The following is a 15,074-nucleotide window of genomic DNA, read 5'->3' as shown; positions in this document are numbered from 1 at the left end:
CTTCAGATGCTGACGTCATCATTATCAGAAGCGAGTTTTCCTCAGAACCTCAATAAAGAGCTTCTGATGGACTACCGCTTCTGAACTAACTTCAGAACCTAAAATCCTATTCAGGAGCAAGCAAGCATCTAGTCAGACACGTAGTGCATGTTCAAATTTTTCTTTATAAAATCAAATCTTTCAACAGTTAAAGGCTTAGTAAATATATCAGCCCATTGATTTTCAGTATCAATGAATTGTATATCTAAAATTCCTTTTTAAACATAATCTCTGATAAAATGGTGTTTGATCTCAATGTGCTTAGCTCTTGAATGCAAAATTGGATTTTTAGACAAACAAATAGCAGCAGTATTATCACAATAAATGGGAATACTGTTAGCAGTTATTTGATAATCTTCCAACTGATGTTTCATCCAAAGTAGTTGTGTACAACAACTTGCAGCTGAAATGTATTCTGCTTCTGTTGTAGACATAGCAATAGTTGTTTGTCTTTTGCTAGCCCAGGATATAAGATTATCACCCAGAAATTGACAATTGCCACTGGTTGACTTTCTTTCAATCCTATCACCAGCATAATCAGCATCACAGAATCCAATTAGCTTATAATCTAAGGATTTCCTATAAAGGAGTCCAAGATTAGTTGTTCCTTTCAAATACCTGAAGATTCTCTTGACAGCAGTCATATGAGATTCTCTAGGATCTGATTGGAATCTTGCACACAAACATACACTGAATAAAATATCTGGCCTAGATGCAGTAAGGTATAACAAAGAACCAATCATACCTCTATACAGCTTCTGATCTACTTTAGCTCCTTCATCTTCTTTGCTTAAGGTGCACGTAGGGTGCATTGGAGTGTTCATCACTTTAATATCTTCAAGTTTGAACTTCTTCAGAAGCTCCTTTGTGTACTTTGATTGATGAACATAGACTCCATCTTTGCATTGATTGATTTGAATGCCAAGGAAGAACTTCAGCTCTCCCATCATGCTCATTTCAAATTCATCCTGCATTAACTCAGAAAATTCCTTGCAAAGAGATGCATTAGTAGAACCAAATATTATATCATCAACATATATTTGCACAACAAGAATATCTTTCCCAAGGGTCCTTCTGAAGAGTGTAGTATCAACCTGTCCTCTTTTAAAATCATTCTTGATTAAGAAATTACTTAGTCTATCATACCAAGCTCTGGGAGCTTGTTTCAAGCCATATAGTGATTTCTTCAGTTTAAAAACATGGTCAGGATATTTAATATCCTCAAATCCAGGAGGTTGCTTGACATACACTTCTTCTTCTATGACACCATTTAGAAATGCACTCTTGACATCCATTTGATATAATATTATGCCATGATTAACTGCATAGGAAAGAAGTAACCTGATTGCTTCCAATCTTGCAACTGGAGCAAACGTTTCAGTGTAATCAATGCCTTCTTGTTGACTATACCCTTGTGCAACAAGCCTGGCTTTGTTTCTTGTTACTTCACCTTGCTCATTCAGCTTGTTTCTGAATACCCATTTTGTTCCAATAATGTTCTTGTGCTGAGGTTTGGGTACCAGATCCCACACATCATTTCTTTGAAATTGATTCAACTCTTCTTGCATAGCTAGGATCCATCCATCATCTGAAAGTGCTTCATCAACTGTTGTAGGTTCAATCATTGAGATTAGTCCAATCATTGACTCTACTTGTCTGAAATGTGATCTTGTTCTTCTTGGACTATCTTTGTTTCCAATGATTAGCTCCTCAGGATGTGAAGACTTGTGTTTGAATGTGTTTCTGGGAGGATCTGCTTGATGTGAGCCATCTTGTGCTTCATCAGAAGTAGCTTCATCTTGCGCTTCTGATGTGGGTTCAGCTTCTGGACTATCTTCAGATTCAGCTATCTGATCAGGTTCTGGAGTAACTTCAGGAACCTGTATCTCCGCAAAACTTTCACCTTGCTTTGAAGTTTTATCTTCAAGCTCTTTGTCATCAAATCTAACGTGCATAGATTCTTCAACACAGAGTGTCTCTGAATTATACACTCTGTATGCCTTTGACATTTCAGAGTAACCTAAGAAGATTCCTCTTTGGGCCTTGGCATCAAATTTCTTTAGGTAGAGCTTGTTGTTCAGAATGTAACATGTACATCCAAATTGATGAAAGTAAGAGATATTGGGTTTTCTTCCTTTAAAGAGTTCATATGCTGTTTTCTCCAAAATAGGTCTAATATAAATCCTGTTTTGAACATAACATGCTGTATTCACTGCTTCTGCCCAAAAATGTTTAGCCAAATTGTTTTCATGGATCATGGTTCTGGCCATTTCTTGTAAAGTTCTATTCTTTCTCTCTACAACCCCATTTTGTTGTGGAGTTCTAGGAGAAGAGAATTCATGAATGATTCCATGTTTTTCACAAAAAGCTTCAAATGGCTCATTTTCAAATTCTCCACCATGATCACTTCTGATTTTCAAAATTTTTGACTCTTTTTCAGTTTGAATTTGTGTGCAGAAGTTACTGAATACCTCATATGCATAATCCTTACTTTTCAGGAATTTCACCCAAGTCCATCTGCTGTAATCATCAACAATGACTAATCCATATTTACTTCCAGAAAAGGATGCAGTACTCACTGGTCCAAATAAATCAATATGGAGTAATTCTAAAGGTCTTGAGGCTGAAACAATGTCTTTGGTTTTAAAAGATGATTTCACAATTTTCCCTCTCTGACATGCACCACAGAGTGCATCTGAATGATAGTCAATGTCTGGTAGCCCTTTCACAAGTTGTAACTTACTAAGCTTAGAGATTAACCTCCAGTTAGCATGTCCCAACCTTCTGTGCCACATCCATTTCTTATCATTCACTGATAGTAGGCAAATCACCTTCTGATCAGCCAGTTCAGAAAAATTGATTTTATAGACATTGTCAACTCTCTTTCCCTTGAACACAATGGATTTGTCTTCCTTGTTGATTACTGTACAGTTGGGTTTTTCAAAAAGCACATCATAACCATTATCACAAAATTGACTAATGCTCAAAAGGTTATGTTCAAGACCATCTACCAACCATACATTATTAATTGAGGTAGAGGAATTACCAATAGTTCCTGTACCTATGATCTTGCCTGACTGGTTGCCTCCAAACTTCACATTTCCTCCTTCTTTCATTGTTAGGCTGAGGAACATGGACTTATCTCCTGTCATGTGCCTTGAGCAACCGCTGTCTAGGTACCAAGATCTTTGTTTTGGAACTGCTCTTAGACATACCTGCATTATTGACATTTTTAGATTTAGGTACCCATTGTTCTATGGGTCCTGGAAGGTTAGTGCTTAAGGCTTTACTCTTCACTTCTTGTACCTTGTGCTGTGAGTTGGGTTGCTTCTGATTAACCATCACCTTAGGTTTTGGTACTTCAGAAGCAGTAACTGTCTTCTTCTGAAACTTAGACTTCAGAACCTCAGGTTTTGGTTTCACCAGACTCTGAGGAATAGGTTCTGATCTTTTTAGGATCCTAACCTTTGAAGTCTTGGAATCAGATTTGATCATAGCCTTTGACTTAGAGTTCTTTGGCCTTGAAGTAATCTTAGCCTTAGAACCAGAAGCTTCAGGTTCTGATTGAACAACAGTTTCCAACTCAACACCTTCTGGTATGAAGAAGGTTTTCAGACCTTCCTTGATGCATTCACAACAAGATTTTAGATTGGTTTTCTCAAGTTTCACTTCTGGAAAACCAATTCCTCTGCCATTGTTCTTGTAAATGCTATAAATCATAGAAGCCACTCTGCTTCTGTCAATGCCAGATATTATAAAATCTTCAAAAGCAATTTCATGGTTACTTAAAGGTTTTTCATTACACTTTTCTTGTAGTTTCTGACATAAGAACCTGAGCTGATCTTCATATGTTTTACACATGAAGTCAAAGCCCCTAAGTCCTTGTTCAGAAGCTTTCAGATCCAATAGAGTTGTTTTTTGCTGTTGTACTAAATCAGCATATTTTTCTTTTAAATCCTTCAACTCATTGGTTCTTACTTCAAAATGTGTAAGAAGTTCTTTAAGTGACTCAACAAGTTCATTTCTGGGAATTTTAGAATATACCTCGTTTTCATCTTCTGAGTCTGAATCTGATCCAGCTTCTGAAGTTGCTGTTGCTACCAACCCAACGGCTACCTTTGCATCTTCATCAGCTTCCTCTTTATCAGATCCAGATTCACTTTCCAAATCATCCCATGTTGCCATTAAAATCTGCTTAATCTGCTTCTTGTATTTGCTTGGTTTGAACGTTGATTTCCTTGACTTGTCCTTTGATTTCTCTTTCTGAAGATCAGGGCATTCAGCAATGAAGTGTCCAGGCTTCTTACAGTTGAAGCATCCCTTCTGATCTTCTCTCCTAGAGCTTCTGGAGTTACCCCTTCTGGCGAGAAACTTTCTGTTCTTCTTGGCCAGATATTGAAGTCTGTTTGAGAGCATGGCCATTTCAGCAGCATCTGGTTCAGAATCTGAACTTGACTGTTCTTCCTCTTCAGATTCAACCACTTTGAGAGCTTTTGATGACTTGCCTTTGGATGGAAGAGCTATTGATTTACTCTTCTTAGTAGACTCATGTTCATTAAGACTTAACTCATGAACTTTGAGAGAACTAACAAGATCTTCGACACTTAAAGTGTTTAAATCTTTAGCTTCGTCAATGGCAGTCACCTTTGGTCTCCATCTGGCAGGTAAGCTTCTGAGTATCTTGCTTACATGATCAGAAGCAACATAGCTCTTCTTTAGAATCTGTAGCCCAGAAACTAAGGTTTGAAACCTTGAGTACATCTCCTCAATAGTTTCATCATCCTTCATCTTGAATAACTCATACTGATGTACAAGTAGGAGAGCTTTAGCTTCTTTGACCTTCTTGCTGCCTTCGTAGTTTGAACAGAGAGAAGCAAACATAGCTTTAGCAGTGGATTTGTCACTCATCTTCATGTACTCTGCTTTGGGAATGGCAGTGACAAGAGCTCCTCTGATAATATGATGCTTCTTGTAAAGTTTCCTCAGTTCTGGAGTATGTTTCTTTCTATCCACAGCAGCTCCTTCTTCATCAAGGACTAAATCACCAACACCATCTTCTAGTATATCCCATAGTTCTTCAGCATCTCCATTGAACTTTGGAACTTTTCCAACATTGGATCTTTTACCATCACTATAATCATGTGATGCATGATTATAGCTAGTTTGACCAGGACCAGTAGGAGGAGGAGTAGACATGTTTTTCTCAGATCTTTGACTGTTGCACGGTTAAGTGTTACACAACAGACCAAGGCTCTAGATACCAATTGAAGGTGAGAAAAACACAAGAAGGGGGGTTGAATTGTGTTTTGAAAAATTCTTCGTTTCTCCTAAAAACTGAACACACTGATCAGAAGCTAAGTGAGACAGCTTCTGAAGTGATGATCAGAATCTAAATGCAGCGGAATAAAACAGAGAGAGAGAGAGAAGAAGAACGACACAAAGCAATTATACTGGTTCCTTCCACAATCCGGAAGTAGTCCAGTCCCCCTTGCACTTCCAAGGAGATTTCACTAAGAGTAATATCTGATTACAATTGCTCAAGCACACAAGCAAGAGACTTCCTTTGCTCAAGCACACAAGCTAGAGACTTCCTTTGCTCAAGAACACAATCAAGAGACTTCCTGCTCAAGCACAACTGCAAGAGACTTCCTAACTAAACAAAATTACACAGAAAATTGTTTAAGGTTGAACACTTGATATACAATCAGAGGTGCTCACAATATAAATCAGATACAGACTCAATGGACTTAAGAATTTCTAAGATATGACTTTGAGACACAGAAATTCTAAGTGAATGCAGAACAATTTCAGCAGAGGTTTGGCACTTGTAAAAATGTTGTGAGTCTTTCGTTCAGCGTTCTTGCATTACCAAAACTCTAAGTCTTCACTCCTTTATATAGAGGTGCGAAAGAGACGTTGTGAAATTGCCAGCACACCAAAGAGTCGTTGTTGAAGCTTGATCTTTCACCAATGATATTTTGCCTGATTTGGTTGTTGTCCTATGAAGAACAAATTTGAAATCCATTCCTTATCCAAAGGAACATCTATGCAGGCGAAGCCGTATTCTGGAGTTGTTTTCTTGTCTTGTAGCGTGGACACAAAACAGAGTAGTGGAGAAGGTGGTTGTACAGTTCATACAATAGTACAATGTCAACGCTTTCGTCCAAATTGCAAGCACATGCCTTCAAACACCTTTGAAATGACCGTTGCAATGTTCCACTAATTTTCTGCTATGTTTTCGAATCCAACAGACAGCTTTTGCAATGTAGATTCTTCAATCTTTGAATCTTCTGCAAATCCAGTTGATCTTCAGCTTCTGGTGAAATGACTTCTGATGAGGCAGCTTCGGATGATGCAGCTTCTGATGAAGCAGCTTCTGCAGCTTCTGATGGTGCAGCTTTTGATGATACAGCTTCTGATAATGTGGCTTCTGGACCTCTTGTCTTCAGGAGCACTATTCTTCAGGAGCGCTTTTACTATCTTCAGGAGCAGCTTGACTTCAGGAGCGCTTTCCACTTTCAGGAGCATATTGCCTTCAGAATCGTCTAAGCTTCATCTTCTTTTGCTCTTTATTTGCTCATTCAGAACCAATTAATGATGTAACTTTTTAACTGTGGTCCTGTACACTTGAACAAATATTAGCTAGTCCAATTTACAATTTTTTAATACCTTGTTATCATCAAAACTCTTTAAGGTTCATTGTTAAACACATTTTGTTCCAACAAACATTAGAGCTTCAAGAAATGAGTCTCTCTCCTCATCCTTAGTCTCTATCAAGAGAGGTTGAGTTGATGAACTTCTAAGATTCATAGATGATGAAACCTTTAGAATAAATTTAAGAACTCTAATTTAAGTATATGCTTCAATTACCTCCGAGAATAATTTAAATAATATAATGAATAATTTAAAACAAAAAATTTCCTAAAATTAAAAAAATTAAACCAAAAATATCACTCCACCAAACATATAAGTTCTAAATGATTTTAAATTAAAATACCATAATGGTTGGTATAATTAGGAAAGGGTATAAGCTATGTTGTGTTTTATAGTGTTTTTCTCATATTTTAAAAGTTATAAGTCTCACATAGGATATTTTTATGAGCTTTTGAGTCTTTATATACTAATATGGGATATAAGTTAGGAAAAAGAAATCGGTGAAATACAAGATTGTGTTGCTCTTATAATTTATCTTATACTCATCTTATATCTTATCTATATATAAAAGTTAACCCATGCCAATTTTGAAGCCCTAATTTTTCCTAAACCCTAATGACTAAAATTCCTGTTTTACCCTAAACAATCTATATATAAAAGTTAACCCATGCCAATTTTGAAGCCCTAATTTTTCCTAAACCCTAATGACTAAAATTCCTGTTTTACCCTAACCAAAACAATTAAACGGATAAACATAATAAAAAAAAAGCCGCAAATTTCTTCTAAACCGCAAATTCCTGTTTTTCCTCTCTTTCTCTCACGCGGTTCTTTCCTTTCTTCTCTGCGATTCCACCGAAGCCACAATTTCCTGTTTTTCCTCTCTTTCTCTCACGCGTTTCTTCTTCTTCCTCTTATCATCATCACCACCGCCAACCCTCTCCCTCTCTCTCTTTCCTTTGTATCTTTTTTTCATTAACGGGTTTCGTGTTTACTCCACTGTAGTCCCTTTCTTCTCTGCGATTCCACCGATACCGTTTCACTTCAATTTCATATATACCCCTAATTTCACTACCATCGATTTCATGATTCTGATTAACTGCAATGTTTATTTTACTTTTTATTTTTTTCAGGAGCTTCAGATTGAATTTTCCAAGTATGAACATCCAGTTGTTTTAACTGTTGAGGCTCAGGTAAATAAATTACTTTTTATCCTTTAAAATTTCTATCATTTTTTTATCTGATAATATATAGTGTCTGTTTTTTCTTCAGGCAAAGTATGTTGGCAATGGTGGCCTCAGTAAAAATTTGTTTTTGAAGCTACATTTGTAATATCTATATATAAAAGTTAACCCATGCCAATTTTGAAGCCCTAATTTTTCCTAAACCCTAATGACTAAAATTCCTGTTTTACCCTAACCAAAACAATTAAACGGATAAACATAATAAAAAAAAAGCCGCAAATTTCTTCTAAACCGCAAATTCCTGTTTTTCCTCTCTTTCTCTCACGCGGTTCTTTCCTTTCTTCTCTGCGATTCCACCGAAGCCACAATTTCCTGTTTTTCCTCTCTTTCTCTCACGCGTTTCTTCTTCTTCCTCTTATCATCATCACCACCGCCAACCCTCTCCCTCTCTCTCTTTCCTTTGTATCTTTTTTTCATTAACGGGTTTCGTGTTTACTCCACTGTAGTCCCTTTCTTCTCTGCGATTCCACCGATACCGTTTCACTTCAATTTCATATATACCCCTAATTTCACTACCATCGATTTCATGATTCTGATTAACTGCAATGTTTATTTTACTTTTTATTTTTTTCAGGAGCTTCAGATTGAATTTTCCAAGTATGAACATCCAGTTGTTTTAACTGTTGAGGCTCAGGTAAATAAATTACTTTTTATCCTTTAAAATTTCTATCATTTTTTTATCTGATAATATATAGTGTCTGTTTTTTCTTCAGGCAAAGTATGTTGGCAATGGTGGCCTCAGTAAAAATTTGTTTTTGAAGCTACATTTATAATATAAGGAAAAAAAGATACTTTTTTTTTATGGTTATTGTTATTGAATGTGTATGATATATGATACCTGATAATTACTATTGTTGTGAAATAGGATAAGAAGAACAGGTTTTACATTGTTAATAGGTTTTTTTTGTTGTTTAAATTTGTTCATTTGGTATTTTGGCTGAAGCATCAAGTGGTTTTGTTTTGAGATTGAGTGTACATCATATGGTAGTTTTGAGCTTTGTTTGTTGTTTGTGATTTGTATTGTTGTTTGGATGCAGCCCAAATTTTGCAATAAAAGTAGTTGAAACTCACCTCTAAATCTTACTTTCAGCCATCCAACATAGTTGAAACTGAAACTGTCCAAAGCTTATTCAACTTTCAATGGGGTCTAGGCGGTTGCATAATTTCATGATGGCAAAGAATACCCAAGAAACTGCTTCAATTTTGATGAATTTGAAAGGTTGATTTGTTATTCTTTTCTCTTTTCCATAAACAAGCATTCCATATTTTTCATTTCTTAAAGATATTGTGAGACCATAATTATTGTGAACATTGCTTTCATTTTATAGTTTATATTTTTCTCTAGATATTGGTTGTGTTTCTCTCTAAATGTATGATGCATATCTTTAAGAAAATTGAATTGAATTGTCAGTAGTTCATCTTGAACTTAATCAAATTAGTTTAAAGGTTTGGTGCATTGACGTTTTGATTCTGAATAGAAACTAGCCTTAGAAATAACTGAATTTTACCTTTTCAACTTGAACTAATTCTTTGGAACTGAACTCTACCAAATTGTTGTGACTAACTGATTTTAGTACAGTTTAAAAATCCAAAAATTAAATCGAGTCGAATATTAGAAATGCTAAAAAATAGATATCAAACTGGACCACGTTGAGAAAACTGAATAATGAATGATAATTCATGACCTAGATCACATTTCAGCTTCATTGGGTGTGATTTTGACAGGTTCAATTATATTGGAACAACTCAAATACATCAAGCATCTGTAGCAAATTCCAAAATCACACTCAAGACATATCAAGACTGGTTCGATGGTATAACATTTTTCTCTTGCACATGTTCCCTATTTTGTGCATTCACAATTTTTGGTGTTTTAAGATTTTGCATTCACCATCTACATGTTCCCTATTTTGTAAATTAACAATTTTGGATTTTGCATTCACTATCTACATACACAATCAACTATCATGGCAATCTACATGTTTTAAGATGTTTCTTCATTAGGTTTTATGTTTGAAGTTTTACTTTTTTTCATTAATTTATAAAGACTCTATAATGGTGGTTATTGTTTTGGTTTGGGTGATAAGGGGATGAAGTAGTGGCATTGTAATCTTGCACTTTTGGAAATGTTACTTTAGATGTTTTAAGTTTTCTTTTGGTCGTTTTAAGAATGTACTTTGGGTACTATTCAAATGAATGATTTGATTTGGTTTTGGTGATCAATGTGGGAATTGAGGAGGAATGTTTGTCGTATATCATCTTTACCACTGATTTATACTTTTTTTCTTTATTGGATTCAATTTAGACAAAGGATTTTTCATTAGTTTATGAATTTTCTTCCTATTTAAATTTCTTCTCCTTTTTCCAATTTTCTATGATATGCAGGGAGAATATTTATTTCAAATTTGTTATTATACCTAACAAGTTTATTTTGGGTCCTTTTTCCTCATATGATTTTGTTTCATATCTTAACTGGTTAATGTGTTACACAACGTATTTTTGGTACTAACTGACTCACTATGTATCATATGCCTTTTTGCTTCATTGTGTTATTGGCTTCTTTTTTTTTTATCTTGGTTTGGATTGCGATAGTTATTAGTCTGTCCTCCCCAACTATTTGGAGATCTTAATCCATGTCTAGACATTTAGAGCATGATGTTTTGTCCCTCAATATATTATTATTTTTTCTCTGAAACTTTGGTAATTGAATGAAATGTTCTTTATTTGTTTAATTTCATGGCAGGGATTAGGGAATTTTTTTAATAGGACGATTGGCTTGATCATTAGAATGGATCTCTTATTTAACCAAGTTATATGTCTTTTATAGATTCACATTCCAGTCAAAAAAATAAAAGCTGCAATCAGTCCCTTAAAATAGGTGCACATCAAAACTGGTAAACCTGTCTGAAGATGACAGTGTTGTTCTAATGTTGGTTTCTCTGAATGTTTGTGTAGAATTAGGTGCACTAAATATGTTGTTTTGGGGTTTTGACAGATTATCCTGTTTGTTTTAATCCCCTACGTGGTTCTCTGTAAGCAGAGGGTTATTGCCTTGCCTTCTCCTACTGTTGCAAGGGTTAGTTTTCAATAAATTTCGATGCTTCAAAAAAACAATGTTAAGGTAGCAGCTTTCTCTAAAAAAAAAATATTTTTCTTAATTTTTTGAACATTTGATTGCTAGGTGAATTGATATATTGATAGGTTGTTCAAAATCTCTAAAGAAGGGATGCACTGTTATATCCATTGGAAGCCATTGATTTTGGTCGAAGAATGGCCAATGAGAAAGAAATAAAGACATGTGCAGCGAAAGAATATATATTCACTCAAAACTCATCCTCTATATTGAGTTGCCTATAGGAGTTTGAACTTTACTGAATCAGGTGTTTTTCTTGGTTGTTTTTTTCTGCATACTTGGAGCTGGTCCATGGTAATTTTCTGCATAATTTGGAGCGAGTTTTAGGGATTTTATGCATAGTTTGGAGCAGGTTTCTAGCCTGTCGGCTGCTGTTGTGCAATGGCAATAGTTCTCACTTTCTCTGTTTTCTAATATGGAAGGTTTCTTAACATTTTCAAGCGTTTTTTTGTAGTTTATAATTGTTTGATTAAGTGGCTATTGATTTCACAATTTTTTATGGTGTTGATTTTTGTTTTGATAATCTGACTTATACCCAATTTAGAAGTTATCTTGATATAGATCCTGAAAGCACTATCCTTCAAATATATACCATGATCTATTGTTTTATTCTAAATTTCTAACATACATGCAAAGAAACAGTGTGTACATTTGGCAATATTTTCACATAGTCCCTAAAGTGACTATATAGTGCAAATTGAACTAAATCTCTTATATGCACGAGTGGATTACTTACATGTACATGTTTATGTATTGAAAGTATCATATATACGCCCTTGAACTACTGAAAGCACTTATTTTATTTGTAGAACAATTTACTGTCACTAATTGGGTGCATGTTCTCGCCAAATACTCTTATTTGTTTCTATACGGCAGATTTGAAGAAGCATATATATGTATGTCTGAATACAAGTAGATCAAATTACCTGATCTAGATGTTAAAAAATTTGCTCAAGTATTTGAATGGGAAGTAAATTATAGTATCGGATTTTTTAGGAGTTATTGATATTGAGATCCACAAAGTAAATTGTTGATAGAGGATCCATTATGGATGCTTGATAGAAACCCTCTGCTGCTAATAGATGCTCAAGAGTGAAGGAAAACATGCATTAGTTTTTTTTTTTTTTTTATGGCTGCTTGACAACAACCCTCTGCTGCTGTTTTTGCTGTTATGGTGTTGCAGATGCTGTTTTTTAGGTGTGGGGTGCGGCAGTTCTGTCTGCTGCTAAAACTGCTGCTATTTAATATATGTTCCATTTTTTGTTCGTTTCAGCCTTGGCAAATTATCATGAGGACAAGCAACAACCACTGAATGCATAGGTTAAGCTTTCTATTCTATTTTGGTTTAGTTTTTTGATTGATATTTTGTACATAGGTTATTTCTATGAAGTATAATGTTTAGAAATGACATTGATTTAGCTTTTTGTTGTTACTAAAATAATTTGAACTGCTTGACATGTTCTTCAAATGAGTGGTTGTTATAAAAATTGGAGTTTATTACATTATATAACAAATACTTTATAAAAGTCTAAATGTATATATTGCTAAACAGCTGTAGATGTTGTAATGCTATGCCCAATCTCTTGCTTTTGATTAAGCGACTTTGTTTTATCGCATATGAAATGATTCTTTGCTCATGATATTGTTGTTTATGATCTTAGCTTTGACATAAAAGGGCAATATATTGGAAGCTGTTCTGATGATGGGAGCTTAGTTCTTCAAAGACGAAAACCATGTATATCAGAAGTCTAGCCCAATATATTGACATTATCTTAACGTCGGTACTCTTCCTTCTCATTCTATTGTTCACTCATACTCACATTCATTCAACCAGTTAGATTTTGCAGATTCTTAGAATTGAAATTGAAAATGAATTGGGAGTACTTATTAGTTATTTTGTTAAGTTGTGTACTCTTATTTTTGGCTTAATAGTTACAAGCACAATAGTATTTTTGTGATTTTTCCCTCACATTTTTTTAGGTATTAAGTGTTCGTAAGATGAATTTTTTAAATGAAGCACCTTGATTGGATAAGTTACCTAATTAAGCTATCGTTGTAACAAAAATAAGGTGAGAAAATTTTTCTATAATTTCTCTCACAAGTGCTTATGGACATGTATTAAACTATTTCTACAATTGAATTTTACAACGATAGGAGAAGGCAAGGCAGAGACGGGTTAAGCTGAAAGGAAAATGTGATTAGCGGAGGTTAAACCTGAATGGAAAATGGCAAGGTCCTGATATATTACTTTCCTTCTCTTTCTTGACTTTAGACGTTCGTGAATGTGATTATTACTTGATTATATTGTTATAAATCTTAGGCATTTAAAATTGAAATTATGTAGGTCAATATAAAATCATCCCCAAAATTGAAATTATGAATGCTCAAAAGTGCACTTTAAGAGAGACCTACTCTTTTTTAGGAATTGGAGAATTTTCATGGAGTACATCTGCACTTTTTTCATTTGAGATGTCTGATGCTATGTCATGTTTTGCTAACTTTTTTTTTTTGAAGGATGTTTTGCTAACTTGCTGTTGTAGAGTTTTTGGGCCATTTTTTCCGCTTCTGGTGTAATTCTATTGCCGAATCAACTCACATTTTTCTGGTCTCATAAGCAAATTTCGACGCCTGTTTTGGTATGATGCAGCTAAAGTTTGTGTTCTGTTGCTGATGTTCTAATCTATATATTGTGTAAAAGCTACACGTTGTAATCTTTCATGTTCTAATCCATATTTTCTGTAGCAGCAATAGTTGTTATAAAATATATAGATTAAAGATGCAACATCTCGTGTTCTTTTGTATTATGAATGTCATTTTTAACTTGCCAAATCATGATCGAAAGTCTTTCACTGTGGGATACTTTGAATTTGTTGAGTGTTAAAGAATTTTGGGTGGACTTCATGAGTTTAATTTCTTCATCTACTGCTTTTCATGATGAGGACGTAGAATTATTATTTTTTGTTTAATTTGTGATTGGGTATAAATCATTTTATTATTGAAATCCATATCTTTTTTGAACATTTTTATATCATTGTATCTTTATTTGACGCTTTTTTTGAACATTTTTATGTCATTGTGTCTTTTTTGACGCATTTTATTTCATTGTATCTTTTTTTTTTGGAACACCTTTTGAACACAATTAATGCTTTTGGTATCTCAAATCACAAAATAAGACTAAAAGTTTTTTTTTTTTTGAAGAAAAAAAAGTTGGAGTTTCTGTGATGTTAATGAGAAATATGGACCCAACTACATGCCTACGTAATGGAACTAGGTTAATTGAGAATTTCTTTTCAATTTAATGTATACAGTTTCATATATATATCTATGTTTTGCAATGACCATTAACAAAAGTCAAGCGCAGTCACTAAAACAAGTTCATATATACTTTCCACACGTGTTATCACATGGTCAACTTTATGTAGCAATATCAAGGGCTACCTAAAGAAACGGTCTCAAAACTTTGCTAACAGACGAAGACGGTCTCAAAACTTCTTAATATTATGAAATACTATATGACAATCATGACATTCATATAAACTATTTTGTTACCTATTATCATCAAATATTACCTTCCATATGACCCGTGCGTTAGCACGGGTCGATGGTCTAGTATTTACTAAAGCTTAACCCGTAAAGCTAACCCTAAACCTAATTTTTTCCCCCCATTTTTTCCTCCACTTTTCTAAGCCATTGGATCTTGCGCATTTAGGCGCCATTCAATTTTAGTCATTGATCATCTTACTTAATTAATGCCAGCTGAATTTTGTTATCAAGTTTGCTATAATTTTGGCCAGCCGAATCCTTATTATTTTTTTTTTGAATTCCTATCCTCCTTTTTTTTTTCGAATCCTAATTTTTTTTTTGAATTCCTATCCTCTTTTTTTTTTTATTCCTATCCTCCTTTTGGCCAACCGAATCCTTATTATTATTTTTTTTTGAATTCCTATCCTCCTTTTTTTTTATTCCTATCCTCCTTTTTTTTTTCGAATCCTTTTTTTTTTTGAATT

The 15,074-nt window shown here is 34.3% G+C and overlaps 1 long non-coding RNA gene across 3 annotated transcripts; it reads left to right on the top strand.

Moving 5' to 3' along the window:
- The first annotated feature begins 8,874 nt into the window (after positions 1 to 8,874).
- LOC146903907 (uncharacterized) lies at positions 8,875 to 13,571 on the top strand. 3 transcript variants are annotated; one of them, XR_015018827.1, is made up of 5 exons: positions 8,875 to 9,153; positions 12,251 to 12,387; positions 12,729 to 12,844; positions 13,048 to 13,136; positions 13,222 to 13,571. It is a non-coding gene; the product is annotated as an uncharacterized LOC146903907 (long non-coding RNA). The 3 variants fall into 3 exon arrangements; XR_015018826.1 differs by having other exon boundaries at positions 12,729 to 12,848; XR_015018825.1 differs by having other exon boundaries at positions 12,729 to 13,136.
- Positions 13,572 to 15,074: the final 1,503 nt, after the last annotated feature.

This window comes from Medicago sativa, chromosome 7 (genome assembly GCF_051527215.1).
Source record: "Medicago sativa cultivar Bolivia chromosome 7, Bolivia_mono, whole genome shotgun sequence".
In the NCBI taxonomy this organism is placed as follows: Eukaryota; Viridiplantae; Streptophyta; class Magnoliopsida; order Fabales; family Fabaceae; genus Medicago; species Medicago sativa.
The sequence above is the reverse complement of the archived record's forward strand: the minus strand, read 5'-3'. Positions and strand labels throughout refer to the sequence as shown.